The sequence below is a fragment of the Triticum dicoccoides genome, chromosome 2B (genome assembly GCF_002162155.2).
Source record: "Triticum dicoccoides isolate Atlit2015 ecotype Zavitan chromosome 2B, WEW_v2.0, whole genome shotgun sequence".
In the NCBI taxonomy this organism is placed as follows: Eukaryota; Viridiplantae; Streptophyta; class Magnoliopsida; order Poales; family Poaceae; genus Triticum; species Triticum dicoccoides.
The window spans coordinates 5,908,375-5,931,031 of NC_041383.1; the positions used below are offsets into that span (position 1 = coordinate 5,908,375).

The 22,657-nt window shown below is 42.1% G+C and overlaps 1 long non-coding RNA gene across 3 annotated transcripts; it reads right to left on the bottom strand.

The window, feature by feature from the left end:
* Nucleotides 1–238: 238 nt before the first annotated feature.
* Nucleotides 239–22,174, bottom strand: LOC119361697. Of its 3 annotated transcripts, XR_005172948.1 has the most exons (6): nucleotides 21,838–22,174; nucleotides 18,472–18,565; nucleotides 18,249–18,332; nucleotides 11,495–11,681; nucleotides 6,702–6,888; nucleotides 239–414 (listed from the first exon to the last, which is right to left on the bottom strand). It is a non-coding gene; the product is annotated as an uncharacterized LOC119361697 (long non-coding RNA). The 3 variants fall into 3 exon arrangements; XR_005172949.1 differs by lacking the exon at nucleotides 239–414 and having other exon boundaries at nucleotides 5,232–6,888; nucleotides 18,440–18,485; nucleotides 21,838–22,173; XR_005172947.1 differs by lacking the exon at nucleotides 239–414 and having other exon boundaries at nucleotides 5,232–6,888; nucleotides 21,838–22,172.
* Between the last annotated feature and the right edge of the window lie 483 nt (nucleotides 22,175–22,657).

Here is a 22,657-nt window from a genome sequence, read left to right on the forward strand (position 1 = left end):
TGAAAATATATGTGATTATCATTTTTATTGCATATAAGTTGGATAATGTAATTAAAACATTTTAGCCATGTGCATGTGCATCTTGCATGTTGGGATGGACCTTTTTTATGCATGATTGCAAGATGAGGTGGGTGTTGGGAAACGTAATAGAAAATAAAAAAATTGTCCTACCATCACCGAGGAACAATATTAAGACGCAAATAAGATTTGGATCAACGATCGTTACCGACTCCGGAGTGCAGTGGAAGAAGAGGAGTCGGCATAGATCGTACTTGGAGTCCCTAGTACCGTAGATGAACGATCCCGCGAACCGCCCACGAACGATCCCTCGAATAGAAGATCGAAAGCACAACCTCTCTGCTTGGTTACAAGTGTACGGTCTTTGACGATCCGGCAGCGCTTCGCCATCCAGAGCTAATCATCATCAGAGAATTAGAGGAATGAGATTAGAACCACACGTGGCTTCTAATTATGAGGATTAGAGGAACTAGGTCAAGCTCTAATGGATCAACTAGAACCAACTAGAAGTAGAGCTTGATGAACTAGAGGAGAGGCTCCAAAACTTGTGTATCCAAAGGGCGTAAGTCGTCAAGTATATATATGTTAGAGGGAGGAGAGAGGGGGCGCCATAAAGGGTGGACCCCCCCCCCCCTTTGGCCGGCCAAGGAGGGGGAATCCCCCTCAAATTCGGTCTTTCCTTCCTTCTACAAGGAGGAATGGGGGCCCTCTACCTATTTGGGCCCAAGTGGCCCAAGTAGCTCTCCGCCTCTTGGCCTGGTAAGGCCTGTTGATATAAAATTAAATATGGAAGCCACCTAACTATTATTAAAAACTTCTATTATTAATTTAACATCTTCGAAAACATTTTCCACCAATATTTTTTTATCGACCTGGTATTGCCTGATAAAACCCAAAACCCTTCTGGTGAACCCCAAACGCGTCTGGTTCCTCTCAAAACTATTCCGAATATTCATGAAACAATTTCCCAAATAAATCCTCGATACTCCCATCCTACTAACAGTCAGTAGATGATGATTACCTTAAGCTTGTGACCACGTAGGTTTTCTCGTTGAAGTGTTCCGGCATCCCCGTGACATAGTCACCTGTGTTTGGCCAGACAAGGATGGATGCCGTCGGACCAAGAGGGCCCTAAGAATATCTCTCCATCATCAGAGGAGCAAATCCGACTCTCGAGCTATCTAGTCCCATGTCAAACTTTCCGTTGTTATGATCACTGTCTTACATATGATGTTTGATTAACCCCAAGGTCCATCGTACTGTAAAAAGTGACTATGAAACTCTCATGGTCTAAGGAACTAAAACACATGTTAACATTCCGTGTTACAACAATTTATATCAGACGATATTGTCTCAAAGTATAACAAGCAAGTTTGGGTCGATTTAATATGATTGTTCTTCCAACGTCATACTCTCAATATTGTTTTAGGACTACCGTTATACTTAAAGATATCCAAAGATCCGGAAAACATGATCACTAACAACACTTGAGCCAATCTTAGAGGCAAGACTAGGAACCTATTCTTTATTGTTTATCATTCCACATGTGCACATGAATTTTCCATTGAATCACATATTCCAAGATCATAGCAGTTATAACATGAAATATAAACTCTCAATTATGAAACCAAATATATAATAATACAATATTATTGCCTCTAGGGCATATTTCCAACGGTCATCCACTTGCACTAGAGTCAAAAATCTAGTTAGCACATTATTTTAAACCAATGGAAATCTGGTGTTTGTTAATGCTTTGCTTGTGGTATAGCCTTCATCCTATCAGATCTTCATAGCTTCAGATCCGCGTGTATCATTTGCATTTCTATGCATCTATCATGCTTTCACAAGAATTCATAATTTGTGTGAAACTGACTTTGTATGTATTGAATCACTGGCAGGACCTTTGATTCCTTAGACTAAAATATGGAACCACTTTTGAGAACAATGTTCCATTGGCACAATCATCTAGAAAGCATACCAAGTTCATAAATGAATCTTTGATTCATAACCCTCTATTTTTGCTTCTAAAGCAACAATATACTCAGTCTTCTATTATATAACTTACCACAGTAACTTTCTTGGACCAATTCCAACTTACTGTGCCACCATAAATCTTTTAATTGAAACAAAAAATCGCTTGGAGCACTGATGCAGATTTTATCAATGTACTACTTACAATGAGATTGTATTGATGTAACTCATTCCAACAATCTCTTCATCTTATTTGTATGCTAGAAACATGTCGTTAGTACTTAACGACATTTTCATAGTTGTCCTATGATCAACAATTAGATCATTCTGGTAACTTTACTCACAACTTACTTGGAGTATTGTACTTATCTGGTTGTTTACATACCATGGAACATATTTAACACAAGTGTGATTGAAATCATATATTTTGCTTATCAGTATTTCAGAATACCGATTCTTGCTTAAAACTCCTTCCATGCGACTTCTACAAGAAACTCTTCTTGCGTATTTCATACTTAACTACATTAGTATCCTGTCAATATATATTTTGGCTAATCCTGTTTATACAGTACTATCTCCATAGATCATTATACCTAATACCAGGACTATGAATTGCCTAAGTACTTTACTAAAACACTAGTTTCAATAAAGCCTTAATCCTTGTCAAGAAATTTATATATTTTCAAGTCGACAATGTGTCATGTACATATAGTATTTAGAAATATTATCATGCTTCCACCTACTTTCTTGTAAATACAAGCATCTTCGCTTTCCTTGATGAAATCAAATTATTTGACCATTTCATCAATACGAAGATTCCAACTCCACTATGCTTGCTTCAGATTATTATACGATCTCTTGATGTTTTCACACTTACTAGCATCCTCTCGAGCAAAAAAATTACCTTGGTCATGTAAAATATACAACCTTGGTTTTATTTCCATCCCATGAGAATCATTTTGAAATCCATCTATTATATCTCATAATTGAAATATTTAGTAGTTGCTAGTTTAACCCGAACTGACTTTAAGTATTGCTGCGATGAGACAATCTCGTCATAGTCAACTCCTTGATATTGTAATAAACTATCTATAACAAGTCAATCATTATAAAACATCTTTTATTTGTTAGTTTATAGGTCCATTAATATTCTTTAGACTCTAAGTCTTTCGAAGGGTTAATCAAGTTCTAAGCTTGATTTATGTGTATGGATACTATCTTGGATTGTGTTGGCATATAGCCAATTTGTGGAGTCAGGGACCATCAACGCTTCTTTATGTATTATAGGTTCATTGTTTGTTTAACAATATTTTGTCTGAACGAATTTTCTCAACCTATATTTTCAGCTGCAAGTTTGGCCAAAGCCTATATATCTCATGTAGAGGATTTCTTATCAATTGCTGTAGGAAATCCTAAAATTTCTTCCAGCGTTTCATTTATTTGACCCAATCACGAAGATTCTGCAATCTGGTCGAGTTGCTCTGTCCTCACACTCACTCTTTTGCAGAAAAGTTTTTCTTCAAAATTTCTGCACTCTATGGCAAAACACTTTGCCTCGGCTTAGTGATATAAGAATACCCAATCATTTGGGATAGCCTACAAAGTAACACTTATTTCAACAAATTTGATGCTGCTTTTGTTAGTGTAAAAGCCACAATCTCTAAAGCATCACATTAGAAAGTATATTGGTTAAATAATCAATGTCATCTTTGATCTCACCATGTCATACATAGCTTGACTCTACTCAAAACAATTCTACTCGTAGTATTGTTCTGGGAATTACAAGCTATGAATTCTTTTCACATCTCATCAGACATTCACTAAATTTGTTTCTCAAATATTTCTTTCTGCAATCCTATTGTAGAAACTTAATTTTTGTTACAATCAGTTCTACTTCATTCTGGAGAAACCTTTTGAAACATTTCGAAAGATCAAGATTTATGTCTCAGTAAATATAAATATCTACTTGAGTTAATCTTGAAGATAGATAAATCCATTGCTTGCGACATCACTTATTGAACTACACACATCAATATGCATGTTCCAATTATTTTATTGCTCGTTCTTTATGGCCTGTGAAAGGTATTTTAGTTTGCTTCACTATTTGGATGAAAGTTGCAAGTGTAAGATGATTCATAATCATATGACTTCAATATCCATCACTATGGAATTTCTCCATGCTGGTTTCTCCAATGTGACTAAATGCAGTGCCACACATATGTGGTATTCTTTTAGTCTTGTGACATTTAACGTCAGTATTATGGATGTTCAATTTTATTATAAATATTCATAACATACATCCTATTCGTAATAGGAGTATGACCTTTTGATTCATAATATTAAACAACTTCTTTCATGAACAACCGCCTTGCAACTGCTATGCAATGGTCTAGAGTGTACAAAACTCTAAAATGATTTACGATAATAAATAAAAAGGTAATACATTGACGAAAAAGTATCATAACTTCTATAAAGTTTTCAACACATATTTTAACCTCATTGTTTGTTGGTCATTTAGGTTGTTGTAGTTTCTTCCATCAATTCACATCAACATGCAATCGAGTCGATATAATTGTGATCAACTTTTAATCAAAATATCAAAGAGTTAATAATCAACAAACTTATCATAATTCCTAGAAACTACACTTTACTTGACCAACTTTCTTCTAAACTTATAACTTGTATGACATTCATACCTGAGATGGACATTCCAGTCTTCTTTTCTTTTCTGCCTTTTACTTCTTATAGTTTCACTTCCAATATTTCTCCTACTCACAGAAGAAGCATCCACTTTAAGAGTGGCATGAGCCCCAAACTTCCGTAGGCATGTAAGTCTAATTACATCCTTTGGTTTTGTTTTTTTCTCTTTAAGTTTCTCACCATCCACTCATGACTGGCGTTCTTCCAAATCTTACGCATCTCATTCTTAAACATAGTTGAAAACTTCACTAGAACTTGCAAACAAAACACTTCTTAAGATATCACATATCTTTTAACCTTTTTTTTGTTTCTGAAAACAATTTTCAGTTCCAAGAATATCACATAACTATCCCAAAAAATTTGAAGTTTGGGTTTCTCGGAAGCAAGCAGACCATAATGTAATTCTAGCCTTTTGGATCGAAGGACATGAGTCTCCTCATCCATAGCATCAGCAAGAGAGTATTGTAAGCATGCAATAGGATAAAATCCTTATTTGCAGTTTTAGAGGAAATAATAGAGATTCAACCAAACAAATAACGTCTAATTAATTCGTACTAGTGATTAAACTAAATTAATATAAAGTGCACTCCCACTCAATTCACTGTCTTTCATAATTGGAAGTGAGTGATTCAAGATCCTGATCTTATTCTCATCCATTGATGTGGATATCACTGATGACGAGAATTTTGACCGGTACACAAACTTTTGCCGATTATATCTCCATATGACTCTTGTTCATCTTTTGATGCTTCATGCTCTGAGCTGAGAACGATTCTGCCAGAACTTCAAGACAACCGAGTGCCATTGCATCCATGGTCTGACCATCCACTCGTTTTACACCTCATAGTCCATTTATACTCATGTGGACATGATGCACTCTGAATTGCTATGTGTTATAGATGGTTGTAATAATGGGAAGAGCACCTTTAACATGATATTTACTATGAGAGATCACCCTAATAATTGATTACTATGCAACCAAAGGGTCCAAACAACAAAGGGATAAACATCTCAGGAAATTCATAATAGCATGATATGGTATAGCCCTGTGCGCCAGGAAGTCTTCACGGTCTTCTTCAATATCCAGTTGAAACGTCATCGTGGTGGTAGAAAAATCGTTGCCATGGCAACCATTTAAAAAACGCTACCATGGCAGCAATTTCAAAAGACGGTGCCATGGCACCAATTTCAGAAAACGCTGTCGCGGCATGAAAATTTCAGCACCTCCTCCTACGCCTGGTACACCTTCTTCACACCAGGGTCCTCCGTGTACACTTCCCACCATCACATGTAACTTGTAGGCTATCTCTACATCTTCTACATTAAAGTGGCAATCTCGTGGCTCCAGCCATCATGCCATGACGCAGTGCCACTTAACATTATAACATATAACCATCTCATACATAAACTCATTATCATGACGAAGGCTATACCACATCATATGCAAACCTGCAAAACCAAGTTAGATGTCCTCTGATCGATTTGGCAAATTTTAATTACGTGGCTTCTAGGGTTTCCAGACAACACTAGCTACCTACGTACAAATCAAGGCGATAATTTTTGTTGCTAGATTAACTTTCGGGGTGTGTGAGGGAAGAGACTTAATTAAAAATCTCCAGTCCGAACTAAACTTCATTAATACGCGTGACCCACTAGAAGATCGAATATCTTCATCTCCCTATTGTGTTTGCGATGGTTCACTATTCTTGACTATGATTAAGCCCAAAGAACTGTTAACACGTCGTCGACAGCCAGAGCCGATCGATTGTCAGAACTTTGTGAAAAGCTACATCATGCCGTCAATTAACTAAACCAAAGCAACACTCAAGGGAAGCATAGCAAGAACATCGAACCCTCACATCCACATGTGATCTAGATTGAAACCTACATCTACTCATAGAACTGCTCATGATGCCACTGTTAGGAAACATAGTAGACAAAAAAATTGCCCTATGATTACGCAGGAACAATATGAAGATGCATATAAGGTTTGGATCAACAATTGTTACCGAGTCCAGAGTGCAGCGGAAGAAGACTAGTCTGTGTAGATTGCACTTGGAGTCCCTCGTACCGTAGATGGACGATCCCGCAAACCGCCCACAAACAATCCCTCGAGCAGAAGATCGAAAGTACGACCTCTTTACTTGGTTGGAAGCATACGGTCTTCACGATCTGGCAGCGCTTCACCGTCCAGAGCTAATCATAATTGGAGAATTAGATGGTGGAGATTAGAACAACACATGGCTTCTAATTATGAGGATTAGAGGTACTAGGTCAAGCTCTTAGTGATCAACTAGGTCCAACTGGAACTAGCGATAGATGAATTAGAGGAGGCTCCAAAACTTGTGGGCCAAAGTCCTCAAGTATATACATGTTAGAGGGAGGGGAGAGGTGGCGCCAAAAGGGGAGGAAAAACTCCCCCTTTGGTCGGACAAGGAGGGGGAATCTCCCTCCAATTCGGGGGCTCCTCCACCTATTTGGGCTCAAGTGGCCCAAGTAGCTCTCCACCTCTTGGCCTTTCAAGGCCCATTGATATTAAATTAAATATAAGAGCCCACTAACTATTATTAGAGAATTTTATTAATAATTTAACACTTACGAAAACATTTCCACCTATATATTATTTATCAATAATACATGGATTGCCCGATAAATTCCGTAACCCTTCTGGTGATGTTGAAACGCTTCCGATTACCCTAGAAACTATTCTGAATATTCATGAAACAATTTCACAAATAAATCCTCAATATTCCCATCCTACTAACACTCAGAAGATCATGATTACCTTAAGCTTGTGACCCCATAGGTTCAGTAAAGCATAGACATGAACAAAACCCCTTTGTTCAATGACCGACAACGGAGCCGTGGACATCCATATCGGTCCCTATGATTACACGAATGACATTTGAGTGAATCTTTAGTTATCATGTGATGTTACCTTTGCTTTGCGATATTTTACCAAACCTGAGATGCATCGATATCCTCATGAGTCATACATATGCTCACTATACCGTTAACCTCATTACCAGTTTTGTTCTTCTTTCTTGTTGAAGTGTTCCGGCATCCTTGTGACATAGTCAGCTATGTCTGGCCAGACGATCATGGATGCTGTCACACCGAAAGGGCCCTAAGAATATCTATCCATCACCGGAGGAGAAAATCCCACTCTTGAGCTATCTAATCCCTTATGAAACTTTTCGATGAACCTGTAAGTTGTCGTTATGATCACCGTGTTATAGATGACTTACATTTCGTTGACTAGCAAACTGTACACTAGCTTGAACAACTAAAGGCACCACATATCCTGCCCCAGCTCGACATTGCATGTAAGTTTGATTATGCCTCATGGCCCTTCCTCTCCCCGCGAGGCCCTACAACACCTAGATTTTTTGCCTACTATGTTGCAAATGGATCTCTTTGTTTTATCCTTGCCATATAACCGCGTGCAGATCAGCAGCCTATATATCTCATGTAGAGGATTTCTTATCAATTGCTGTAGGAAATCCTAAAATTTCTTCCAGCGTTTCATTTATTTGACCCAATCACGAAGATTCTGCAATCTGGTCGAGTTGCTCTGTCCTCACACTCACTCTTTTGCAGAAAAGTTTTTCTTCAAAATTTCTGCACTCTATGGCAAAACACTTTGCCTCGGCTTAGTGATATAAGAATACCCAATCATTTGGGATAGCCTACAAAGTAACACTTATTTCAACAAATTTGATGCTGCTTTTGTTAGTGTAAAAGCCACAATCTCTAAAGCATCACATTAGAAAGTATATTGGTTAAATAATCAATGTCATCTTTGATCTCACCATGTCATACATAGCTTGACTCTACTCAAAACAATTCTACTCGTAGTATTGTTCTGGGAATTACAAGCTATGAATTCTTTTCACATCTCATCAGACATTCACTAAATTTGTTTCTCAAATATTTCTTTCTGCAATCCTATTGTAGAAACTTAATTTTTGTTACAATCAGTTCTACTTCATTCTGGAGAAACCTTTTGAAACATTTCGAAAGATCAAGATTTATGTCTCAGTAAATATAAATATCTACTTGAGTTAATCTTGAAGATAGATAAATCCATTGCTTGCGACATCACTTATTGAACTACACACATCAATATGCATGTTCCAATTATTTTATTGCTCGTTCTTTATGGCCTGTGAAAGGTATTTTAGTTTGCTTCACTATTTGGATGAAAGTTGCAAGTGTAAGATGATTCATAATCATATGACTTCAATATCCATCACTATGGAATTTCTCCATGCTGGTTTCTCCAATGTGACTAAATGCAGTGCCACACATATGTGGTATTCTTTTAGTCTTGTGACATTTAACGTCAGTATTATGGATGTTCAATTTTATTATAAATATTCATAACATACATCCTATTCGTAATAGGAGTATGACCTTTTGATTCATAATATTAAACAACTTCTTTCATGAACAACCGCCTTGCAACTGCTATGCAATGGTCTAGAGTGTACAAAACTCTAAAATGATTTACGATAATAAATAAAAAGGTAATACATTGACGAAAAAGTATCATAACTTCTATAAAGTTTTCAACACATATTTTAACCTCATTGTTTGTTGGTCATTTAGGTTGTTGTAGTTTCTTCCATCAATTCACATCAACATGCAATCGAGTCGATATAATTGTGATCAACTTTTAATCAAAATATCAAAGAGTTAATAATCAACAAACTTATCATAATTCCTAGAAACTACACTTTACTTGACCAACTTTCTTCTAAACTTATAACTTGTATGACATTCATACCTGAGATGGACATTCCAGTCTTCTTTTCTTTTCTGCCTTTTACTTCTTATAGTTTCACTTCCAATATTTCTCCTACTCACAGAAGAAGCATCCACTTTAAGAGTGGCATGAGCCCCAAACTTCCGTAGGCATGTAAGTCTAATTACATCCTTTGGTTTTGTTTTTTTCTCTTTAAGTTTCTCACCATCCACTCATGACTGGCGTTCTTCCAAATCTTACGCATCTCATTCTTAAACATAGTTGAAAACTTCACTAGAACTTGCAAACAAAACACTTCTTAAGATATCACATATCTTTTAACCTTTTTTTTGTTTCTGAAAACAATTTTCAGTTCCAAGAATATCACATAACTATCCCAAAAAATTTGAAGTTTGGGTTTCTCGGAAGCAAGCAGACCATAATGTAATTCTAGCCTTTTGGATCGAAGGACATGAGTCTCCTCATCCATAGCATCAGCAAGAGAGTATTGTAAGCATGCAATAGGATAAAATCCTTATTTGCAGTTTTAGAGGAAATAATAGAGATTCAACCAAACAAATAACGTCTAATTAATTCGTACTAGTGATTAAACTAAATTAATATAAAGTGCACTCCCACTCAATTCACTGTCTTTCATAATTGGAAGTGAGTGATTCAAGATCCTGATCTTATTCTCATCCATTGATGTGGATATCACTGATGACGAGAATTTTGACCGGTACACAAACTTTTGCCGATTATATCTCCATATGACTCTTGTTCATCTTTTGATGCTTCATGCTCTGAGCTGAGAACGATTCTGCCAGAACTTCAAGACAACCGAGTGCCATTGCATCCATGGTCTGACCATCCACTCGTTTTACACCTCATAGTCCATTTATACTCATGTGGACATGATGCACTCTGAATTGCTATGTGTTATAGATGGTTGTAATAATGGGAAGAGCACCTTTAACATGATATTTACTATGAGAGATCACCCTAATAATTGATTACTATGCAACCAAAGGGTCCAAACAACAAAGGGATAAACATCTCAGGAAATTCATAATAGCATGATATGGTATAGCCCTGTGCGCCAGGAAGTCTTCACGGTCTTCTTCAATATCCAGTTGAAACGTCATCGTGGTGGTAGAAAAATCGTTGCCATGGCAACCATTTAAAAAACGCTACCATGGCAGCAATTTCAAAAGACGGTGCCATGGCACCAATTTCAGAAAACGCTGTCGCGGCATGAAAATTTCAGCACCTCCTCCTACGCCTGGTACACCTTCTTCACACCAGGGTCCTCCGTGTACACTTCCCACCATCACATGTAACTTGTAGGCTATCTCTACATCTTCTACATTAAAGTGGCAATCTCGTGGCTCCAGCCATCATGCCATGACGCAGTGCCACTTAACATTATAACATATAACCATCTCATACATAAACTCATTATCATGACGAAGGCTATACCACATCATATGCAAACCTGCAAAACCAAGTTAGATGTCCTCTGATCGATTTGGCAAATTTTAATTACGTGGCTTCTAGGGTTTCCAGACAACACTAGCTACCTACGTACAAATCAAGGCGATAATTTTTGTTGCTAGATTAACTTTCGGGGTGTGTGAGGGAAGAGACTTAATTAAAAATCTCCAGTCCGAACTAAACTTCATTAATACGCGTGACCCACTAGAAGATCGAATATCTTCATCTCCCTATTGTGTTTGCGATGGTTCACTATTCTTGACTATGATTAAGCCCAAAGAACTGTTAACACGTCGTCGACAGCCAGAGCCGATCGATTGTCAGAACTTTGTGAAAAGCTACATCATGCCGTCAATTAACTAAACCAAAGCAACACTCAAGGGAAGCATAGCAAGAACATCGAACCCTCACATCCACATGTGATCTAGATTGAAACCTACATCTACTCATAGAACTGCTCATGATGCCACTGTTAGGAAACATAGTAGACAAAAAAATTGCCCTATGATTACGCAGGAACAATATGAAGATGCATATAAGGTTTGGATCAACAATTGTTACCGAGTCCAGAGTGCAGCGGAAGAAGACTAGTCTGTGTAGATTGCACTTGGAGTCCCTCGTACCGTAGATGGACGATCCCGCAAACCGCCCACAAACAATCCCTCGAGCAGAAGATCGAAAGTACGACCTCTTTACTTGGTTGGAAGCATACGGTCTTCACGATCTAGCAGCGCTTCACCGTCCAGAGCTAATCATAATTGGAGAATTAGATGGTGGAGATTAGAACAACACATGGCTTCTAATTATGAGGATTAGAGGTACTAGGTCAAGCTCTTAGTGATCAACTAGGTCCAACTGGAACTAGCGATAGATGAATTAGAGGAGGCTCCAAAACTTGTGGGCCAAAGTCCTCAAGTATATACATGTTAGAGGGAGGGGAGAGGTGGCGCCAAAAGGGGAGGAAAAACTCCCCCTTTGGTCGGACAAGGAGGGGGAATCTCCCTCCAATTCGGGGGCTCCTCCACCTATTTGGGCTCAAGTGGCCCAAGTAGCTCTCCACCTCTTGGCCTTTCAAGGCCCATTGATATTAAATTAAATATAAGAGCCCACTAACTATTATTAGAGAATTTTATTAATAATTTAACACTTACGAAAACATTTCCACCTATATATTATTTATCAATAATACATGGATTGCCCGATAAATTCCGTAACCCTTCTGGTGATGTTGAAACGCTTCCGATTACCCTAGAAACTATTCTGAATATTCATGAAACAATTTCACAAATAAATCCTCAATATTCCCATCCTACTAACACTCAGAAGATCATGATTACCTTAAGCTTGTGACCCCATAGGTTCAGTAAAGCATAGACATGAACAAAACCCCTTTGTTCAATGACCGACAACGGAGCCGTGGACATCCATATCGGTCCCTATGATTACACGAATGACATTTGAGTGAATCTTTAGTTATCATGTGATGTTACCTTTGCTTTGCGATATTTTACCAAACCTGAGATGCATCGATATCCTCATGAGTCATACATATGCTCACTATACCGTTAACCTCATTACCAGTTTTGTTCTTCTTTCTTGTTGAAGTGTTCCGGCATCCTTGTGACATAGTCAGCTATGTCTGGCCAGACGATCATGGATGCTGTCACACCGAAAGGGCCCTAAGAATATCTATCCATCACCGGAGGAGAAAATCCCACTCTTGAGCTATCTAATCCCTTATGAAACTTTTCGATGAACCTGTAAGTTGTCGTTATGATCACCGTGTTATAGATGACTTACATTTCGTTGACTAGCAAACTGTACACTAGCTTGAACAACTAAAGGCACCACATATCCTGCCCCAGCTCGACATTGCATGTAAGTTTGATTATGCCTCATGGCCCTTCCTCTCCCCGCGAGGCCCTACAACACCTAGATTTTTTGCCTACTATGTTGCAAATGGATCTCTTTGTTTTATCCTTGCCATATAACCGCGTGCAGATCAGCAGCAATCCAGACCCCCCTTCACCACAATCATGGAATACATCAGTGAGATCAATTATATCACATGCTCTTCACCATTGTGATTGATGTGCTTAATTTCCTGCTACAATGGGCATACAACTCGGGGATCCTTCGGCACCCGACCGCATGACATTTAGCCTCCAACATCTCCTATTTGCCAATGAAATTTTTCTATCACCCGACCTCCCTTGAACATCTGTAAGCTTCCGCACACCTTCGGGGTAGACTTGGGCATGTGCACCAACTTCACCAAATTCACCACAATCCATCTAGTGTGATGAGCCGACCTACCTGGTTGTCGGCACAATGCTATCATGTCTGGCGACATGATTCCCCACCAGATACCTAGGGCTCCCTCTTGCAATGCACAAACAGGATCACATGTATCACCTCCTTCTCTGCTCTCATGCCCCTAGTTGATAAGTTATCAGTGAACCTAACTACCTGGAGGGCCTCCCGTCTCTCCTGTGGTGAGTGCCTGGCGCTGGTTCAACACATTTTCTACGCATGCCAGTTCACATGTTGCTTGCCATGGCACCCTGACAGCCGATCTTCAAGGAGGTGATCCACATCATCGAAGATTTTCTCTTTAATGGACGCACCTTTGAAGCAATCTTGTAGATTAGATTACAAAGGCTTATTGGCTAAAATTGTCCTAATATTTTTGGACTAGTGATTTTTGGGATCATAACAATGAACGTACGATTGATTTCCTCTTGTGAGTCAACTCCATCAAGCACTCTAATGATCATACATGTGATCTCGTCACCACACAAATCCCAATGCCTCTGGAAGAAGTGCACCGGGAATCTGTCCGGTCCCGGAGCTTTTGTGGGGAACATTTGGAATAGAGCTTCTTTAACCTCCTCCTTATTGTATGGCCTATTCAGACATGCATTCATCTCGGCATCGACCCTGGATGGTATGTGAGAGAGCACTTCTTCCATTCCAATTGTACCTTCCGAAGTGTAAATTAGAGTAAAACTCAGTAGCCATTTGTGCCAACTCCTCCGGGTCGGTGCTGATTGTACCATCATTTTTCTGCAATTGAGTAATCTTGTTTTTTGCCCTGCGAGCACTCGCTTTTTTTCTGAAAAAATGAGTGTTTTTATCACCTTCGGCGAGCCACTGAATCTGTGATCTCTGTCTCAACATGATCTCCTCGGCCAAGGGAACTTCAATCATACGGTCCTGGACTCGCATTTCCTCCTCACTTGGTCCTACTCGGCCTGGCAGTGCCCGCAGAGCTGTTAGCTGTTGTCGCAAGGAGCGAAGCTCCTATCTGACTGAACCAAAAGAGCGGCGCCCCCATCGAACCAGCGCTGAAGCAACAGAGTTGAGCTTCAAAGCTAGATCCGACACTGAATTTGATGGTTGGTAACGATTCCAAGCTTCCTCCACCACTTGATGAAAATTTTCCTTTGTCTCCCACATGCACTCATATCGGAATGGTTTTTTAGAGCGTGCCTCATGCTTGATGTTTCCAATTCTGTGTTGAGCAGAATAGGACAGTGATCTGACTTAGCTGCTATGAGGTGCTCAAGAGATGCAAAAGGGAAAAGTGTCGACCAGCTCGGACTAGCCAACGCACGATCCAAACGCACTCTGCAGAACTCTACCCCCATACTTTCTTTTCCCACGTCCAGTGAAGTCCTCTGTACCTGAGGTCAGCCAGCTCACAAACATCCACGACTTCTCTAAAGCCTGCTATCTGACCACTGTCTCAGGTGTTAGTACCCATATGCTCCTCCGGACGCAACACTTCGTTGAAATCTCCGATGCATACCCATGGGAGTTTGCTCTCCCCTCTTAGCCTCTTCATTATCTCCCAAGTATTATGTCGCAGGCTTCTGTTGGATTCGCCATAGAAACAAGATAAGCGCCAAGCATCATCACCTGGCTGTGTAATCCATGAATCTATGTGATACTGCGAAAAATTCTTTATTGCCAAATTAACATGATCCTTCCAAAAAAAGACATAAACCACCACTACGACCACTACTAGGAACTGCAAAACAACCTGAAAGGCCTAAAGAACCAGCCAAACCCTGCACTCGTGCCTTCGCAAGCTGAGTTTCAACAATGCAAAGGATCGACGGCGCACACGCCTCCACGAGATCGCAGAGCTCCCTGACTGTCGTGCGATTGCCAATTCCGCGACAGTTCCAGCACATGGTCCTCACCACGCCTGGCGGCCCTCCTCGAGGGAGGCCGCCTCCGCTTGTTCCATATCCACCTCTTCTCCTCCTCCCTGCTTCCTCCTCTTGACAACTTGCACTTTCTCCGGCGTTGTATTCACCTCCTTGCATGCACTTGTGGAAGTTCCTTCAATCCTCAGCACCGTCCCCGCCACTCTTCCAGCCAAATGCGGCATAGCTTGACCCCGTATGTTAGGAGTGCCATCTGCTGCCACCAGTCTCTTCCTTGCATTATTTTCCCCTGGGTCGATATTGCTCTGTGATGAAAGATCTATAGCGGGCAAGCCCCCGCCACGACCCAGTCCTACACCTCCTTGTGCTGCATCCCTACCTGCGCCTTCGTCCCCTCCTCTCCCTGATTTGCCTCCTCTTTCTCCTCTTCCTCCCATTCTTCCTCAATCACCCCTATCTCCTCCGCCCCTTCCACTGAAAGGACGATCATTTGGCGGTTCAGGCTCCCATAACAGCCAATCCCCCCACTCAAATTTTGAGGGATCGTGGATGTCGTCGCCACATTCTTAAACAATATGTCCCATGAGCCCACAGACATAACAAAAATTAGGAAGCTTCTCATAGAAAACATTATACCTCTTGCTACCCTTCAACGTTATGGGCACAAAACGCACTAGCGGCGTGTTCACATCTAGAAAAACCCTAGCACGAAGAGTGCTAGCTAGGTTAATTACCCCTTCATTGACTATCACCATGAAGGGTGGCTCCCCTACCTTGGCAGCTACCATCTCAGCCAACTCCTTTTTCCTGGTAAGACCATCGAGCCCTTTGATCCTTGCCCAAACTGGGATCTTACTGAGCTTAAATTCAGAGACATTCGAGAATCCATCATACTCCTGCATCACGACTGGGGCCTTCCGAAACAGCCACGGTCCTCCTTCCATGATCCTCATCCAATCTTCCAAACAGTGGCATTGCACCAGAAAGAGATTAGGGCCCTTGATGCTAAAAGTGATTCCTCGAGTCGATGATCACACGTTGCACATCTGATTAAGGAGAGCCGCATGACTAAAAGGCCGAGTAGTGTGCACCCTGAATAAGCCCAGCCAACGAACATCCTTGATGAGATCGTCTCTACCTCGCCGGAGAAGTCAAGATCTTCCTCCTCTTCGCCATGGAGGGTCATACCCGCAAAACTGTCTTCCAGATTCGGTGCCGGCCCCATGTAGTCTTCGTAGTATTCCTCCTCCTCGCCCATGGCTGGTGGCTCTCCTTCTGCACTTGGACCTGTGTTTTGAATTTCGGCCGAAAAAATGGATTTTGGCCGAATTTCGGCCATCTCGGCCTGGGGCGAAATCTATCTTTCGCCAAAATTGATCAAACTTGTCAAATTGTAGTCAAATTTTGGCTGAAATTTTTGAAAATGGCTGCAATTCAGCCATCTCGGCCAGGGGCGAAAAAAATCCCAAACCGAAAATCAGAACGCTGACTTGGACTGGCCCCCTCCGTCAGCACTGCTTCCTTCTCGCTCCGATCCTGTCCCCGATCCTTGACTGATTCAATTGCTTGTGAATCACCTCCCTTAGCCCTATCTTCCATCTCCCTCTCCTGCCCAACCCTACCTTGCCCCATGGATGGATCCGCCATGCAAACCTCACCCGTTCACCGATAGCAGTAGACCCCCCGCCGACCGAAGGAGATCGGCCGCCGGCGAGAGATTACGTGGACTCTGGCCGCCGCTAGAGGAAAGGTTGAAAGGGTTATTATTATTATTGATTAATAGCCAAACGATCCTGGGCTTAAGAATGGGCAAAGGAGACAAGTCCAAGCTTCCTCCTGAGCCGCCCCCCCACATGCTGCAGGACAGCAGCACCCAAACCAGCCTGTTAGCAGCATGGGCCACCTGGATTTCATCATGCTGCTGAACCGCAGCGCCTAGCCCCTCCCCCAAAGGCACCGAGCTCCTCCGTCGCGGCGTCACTGTCGGCTTCGTCCGCGAGGTTAGCCCAGCACACCTCGCGCTGAGTTCATGGTGTGTGTTGGCTGCCGGCTTAACTCCCGAGGGAAAAGTTTGAAGCCCTCCCGTACCGGCACCGGGCGAATCGCCTTACTCGTCTTTGTTAGAGCTAATTTTGTCATATATCAAAGAGATTATGCATCGAAGAAGAAGAAGAAACCGATTTGAGTTTGGCAAAATATAGTGTTAGGATAATCATTGTGTCAATAGTAGCAGACTAGCAGCCCTTGTAGACGATTTTGGTCTTAGTTGACTTGGTAGTTGAGGAAAATGAGTTGTAGTACTTGGTTTCCAGCGCACACACAGGTAGGCTGAACTGTGTGCAGGCTGGGTATCGATTACTGTAGCACCACTCCAGCAGCCTATGTACTTCGTTGAGAGAATTCCGGGTGAGAGCTACTGGAGTAAAATGTAAGCTTGTACCAGTCAATATATCTAATGAAGCTTCCCACTGTTAGTAAGTAACCACGTCTCCTTAGAGAGAATTCTGGATGAGAGCGACTGGCTCTAAGTGGATTCTTTTTTTTAGACACGGTTCTAATTGGATTCTAGTGAGAGAGCCTAGTATATCAAACAGTCCTGGGTGAGAACCTAGGAGTTCTGACAGCCTTGGATGGCCTGCTCCATCGAGGTTGCACATAAGCAGCAACGAAGTGGACTGTGCGTCACGACAGGAAAGACGTCGCAATTGACGTGTCGTTCAACATGCCACCCCCGATGACCAACGTGATGAGCACATTGTCAGGGACCTCCCTCGTGACCATGGCCCTAGCGCCACCAGGTTGCCGTCTTCCTAGACCCGAACCAGGGGCGGAGCCAGGATTTGGACATAGGGGAGGCGAAGGAGACATATGATAGATTACTCTAAATAGGTACGTACAACGTCTATTAAAGGAAGTAGAATAAAAACAAAGATGACATGAAGAGTGTCTAAGGCTCATGATCTCTTTGTTATTGCAGCTAAAATCAACGATAAAAAGGGACAATAGTTAATAATCTTACACCCTTGGTTGGTATATGATTTTCGTCTTCTATGTAAGTAAATTCTATAGTTTATCAGTAAAAATGTGAATAAAATAATCAATCTTTAATTCTTAAGAGTAGAGCTTGTATATAACTGTACCTTGATTAGGTCAAGACGAGTAGACATAATTAACGAACAACGATCGGATACCCAGATGCAGCGGTGGGGGGCAGCAGTGCGTTGCTTCAAGAGCGCCAGAAAAATCCAGTCAGTACATATGAAATCCAGCACGGCAACCATCGTCCATGAAGGGCCACGAAGATTGAAAAGAGATTGATGCATTAGACTACCTCTTAGGCTTCAGATCGTGTATGTGTCATACCTTCAAATTTCAGACTGCAAAGAACCAGAAATCGATCAATTCAGGCGGTAGATTCCCTCCCTGGCGAGTGGCTGCAGGCGAGACAGCGGCGGCCCTGGAGTAGAAGATAGGAATCATCCCCCTCGGCAGATGGCCTTTTTTTTAGAAACCCTCGGCAGATGGCCTAGGCCTCGTAGATACAAAATACTTATGTGGCCTAAAATACGTACATGGCCACATGCCCAAATATGTCTTTGGTTTTTACTGGGCCGTGTAAATCTGTTGGGCTTAATTCCTAATTAGTGCTAATTATATGCAGGCTGCCAATTTGTTACGCATAGTAGTTGCTGTACATCTCGCACCCCCTGTCTCCGCCCCTGACCCGAACAGAGTATTTAACCAAAAACTACCACATTTCATGAAAATGTGCCTAAAACTACCACTTTATGATTTTATGTGGAAAACTATCATTTTTTTCCTAATCCTTTGCTAAAAACTACCAAGTCTGAAAAATGGTCGATTAAACCCGATTATGATAGGCTGGGCCCACCCATCAATGCAGAAATAGTCAACACCGTTACTTTGACCATGAACACGTGGGGCTCATATGTCAGTTCCATCTCCTTGCTCTGAAATTCCCCACCGAGGATCCAGATCAGGGGCGCCGCCATGCCGCAGCTCAGGCCACACTCCACCTCCTTCCCCTCAGCACCTCCATCCTCCAACCATCTACCCAGCCACCACCCTGCGACCCTCCCTCCTCCCCCGGTGAGCAGTGTGCCTCCCATCCTCCCGTCGGTGAGTCGTGCTACTATCCGGTGTCCGCATCGACGGGCGGCAACGGGCCCGATGCGCTTCACAACCGCCGCACGGCGCAAGGCCACAACCACGAGCAGCCGCCATCCTCTGCTCGTTGTATTGGACCGAGACCTCCAGCGTGAGGGGCGCCGCCATGGCTGAGGACTCTTGTACATGGCGCTGTCACCATTGCCCCTCCTCTGTCTCGCCCAACACCTCCTACTCCTCCCTGCGGCTCCCACGACGAACCCCTCGGCCACCAGAGCCTCACCGGCGAGCTCTTCTTCCTCCGCCGCTGAGGCAGGAGCTCTGCTAGCACGCGCCCGACGCCCAGCCCTTTCCATGCCTTGGCTTCCACATCCCCTCACCCCGCAAGCCACTCACGGGCGTAGGTGGTGGTGCCCAACGGGCACAACCATAGGCAGGGGAGGTCTCGGGTGCAGAGGATGGCCATCGGAGCTCGCAGGTGACGGGACCCCCTGATCTATATCCTCCATGGGGAATTTTAGAGGAAGGGGATAGAATTGACATGTGAGCCCCACATGTTAACGGTCATAGTTAACGGTGCTAACTTTTCCAATCCCGACGGATGGGTCCAGTCTGTCATAATCACATTTAAAATGCTTAAAATGGTACTTAAATCAAAGTGGTAGTTTTTAGCAAATGATTAGGAAAAAAGTGGTAGTTTTCCGCACAAAATTATAAAGTGGTAGTTTCTGGGCACGTTTCCATGAAATGTGGTAGCTTTTGGTTAAATACTCCCCCGAGCACGCATCCCCACCGTCATATTCCTCCTCTAGACCCATTCAAAGCTCGGATGTAGATTTGCGAAGATGGCTTCTTTCACCGGATAAGTGTATATATGGAGTTCTATGGCCACACATGGTTCTGATGTTCAGCAGATACATTTTTTAGCTCGTTTCGGTTCACAATTCAGGTTTATTAAGTGTTTGTTAGTTTAATTTCAGTACATTTATGTTTAATATGGCATTGTTATTCGTAATTAACCCTTAAGTTATCTAAATGTAATTTAAAATTGCTTTTGAACAGACTATTTGTGTAAATTTATGTTTTGGAGTTAAATTTTGGGGAATGGCTAGGTGAACAAAACTATTATTGCTCAAATTTTGAGTCATGAAGTTTAAGGGGTTATTTGAGGAGTTAAATTTGAAGCGAAGTGCTAGAGATGCTCCAATATCCATCTGGCTATTGCTACGTAAATGGATATTTCTGATCAACTCCATGAAAAATTTGACTAGTTAAATTTAAGGGGTCTCAGTGTCATTTGGGAAGTGAAATGTTAAGCGAAGGACGAGAGATAGATGCTGGAGACTTTTCTGAACTACTCAGTGCAACAATATCTCCAATGCACGCACGCATCACCCTACATATTTTTATTCTTGTCTTTGCGTGCGTGCAGGTACCGAATCTCGTGGGCATTCTGTCTACCGCTGTGCAAATCTTTGTGTACTTCTACTCGATACTATCCCGCGAGACCCGCATCCACTCCTTCAGAACCGATGACGCAGTGGACTACGGCTACGAGATGGGAAAGCTCTTCGAGTTGTCTCCAGTGTAGGTCCGCGGCGGCGAATTGAGACTTGTGTTTATTGACAAGGACGCAACTAAAAAAATTTAAATTCTGAGCGAAGTATGAGAGTATTTCGATGGATGGTGGATTTTATCTGTAAAAACTGATTGATCGATCGATCCCAGGCTCCGGTATGAAGAACCCGACTTGCCACGAAAAACAGCAAACACAGTTTTGAGTAAAAGAAAAAACAAATTTGAAATCTGTTCATTTGGGACTAAAACTTGAAATTCAGTTGTGTGGACTATTCCTGATTTCCTGAAACTCCAGTTTTATGTACTATGTCACTTTCGTAGTGTTTGAACTGCTCCTGTCAGTCAGATCTCTGGTGTGATTGTGATTCACTTGAAATTCAGTTTTGTGACATATATGCGCCGGAATTAGTGATTGTGGAGGACGAAGTAGCATCCAACAACCTGATTGCTTCAGTCAGATCTCTGTCTCCCTCAACTGCTGTCTAGACCAACACTAGAAAGGGTCCGTCGTCAACACAAAACTAGGAAGCTTTGGCCAACGAAAAATAATTATTGGTAAAAAACGATCTCGCGTAAGTCGATTTTGCAAACCAAGGATCCAGCGGCTTCCCTGTTTTCCTTCTCTAGCCTTCTTGTTCTTCCAGCTACCCACTTCCACAGGCCTATCCCCCCGAGCACCCTCCACCCTCGGCGGTTGCCGCCAAAACTTTCTTTGCCTTGGCGGGCGACGCCGGAGCCGGAGTTAGCCGTGAGGTGCCCCTCTCTGGCGTATCCCCAACGGGCTTGGCTGTGACCAGCCTGCCAAAGGAAGTGATGCCTGTAATTGAATTCTTCTACTGTAGTTCCTAAATAACCATACTGTCTAGAATTGAATTCTTCTAGTTCCTAATAACCCTCTTAAATCACTCTCGTTAGTATATATCATCGCTAACAGAGAATATCTTCCATTCACATACGTGACACATGTGGTAAGCAATCCAAATTATTTATGAACAAAAAAAAAAGAAGCTATGAAGTCTGAACCTTTTTCTTTTCGGAAGAGGAAATCACTCCGTCAACATGTATACTGTCCGAAATCTCGATCATTTCTTGACAACGGACCAACTATATTTCGCCGCTCGCCTCCATGAACGCTTTGCAAGCCAGAAAGAGCAAGTAATATTAGGCAAGATTTGCGTAAATAGCACTAACCTGGAGGAAGATTGAAGGAGGTCAATGGCGTCGAACGCTTCGCTGGTGAGCAGAGCACAAAGCCACCAACCGAGAAAGCTAGATCCATTCCGCAGGGGAGAGAGAGAGAGAGAGTGGGTACCCCTTGTTTGCAGGCGAAAACTTTATATATTCTTATAAGCAACCAAAGTTGACTTGACTTTGTGCATCTGTCACCATCTTACTTTTCTATAAGAAGAACAGCTCACCATCCTAGCAATTTTTTTTTTGTTGAGGAATCACCATCCTAGCAAATGATCTAGGCCCACGGGTGGAGCCAGCTGATGGGCCGTTCCCACCAATACCCTTCCTGAAATAAATTGAGATATATGTATCATAAGCCCAACATAAAAATGACAAAACTTATGAGGACAAGAATAGTTTGGCAGCAATGATTCCTAGCTACTAAAACCACATTTTTCCTACAATCATTTATAAAAATGTTATATTTATTGATATCAAACATAACAAACTAGTTAAAATTGTGGTTTCTACAAAAATCCACGGTATTAGATGCCCAAGGCCAGAGATGCGCCAGATGCCATCACTACGAAGGCGTGCCAAGGTCGAGGGTGGCATGCCCGCCGCGAAGGGGAGAAGGCGTGCCGCATAGCAGCAGGCGGTGACAAGGATG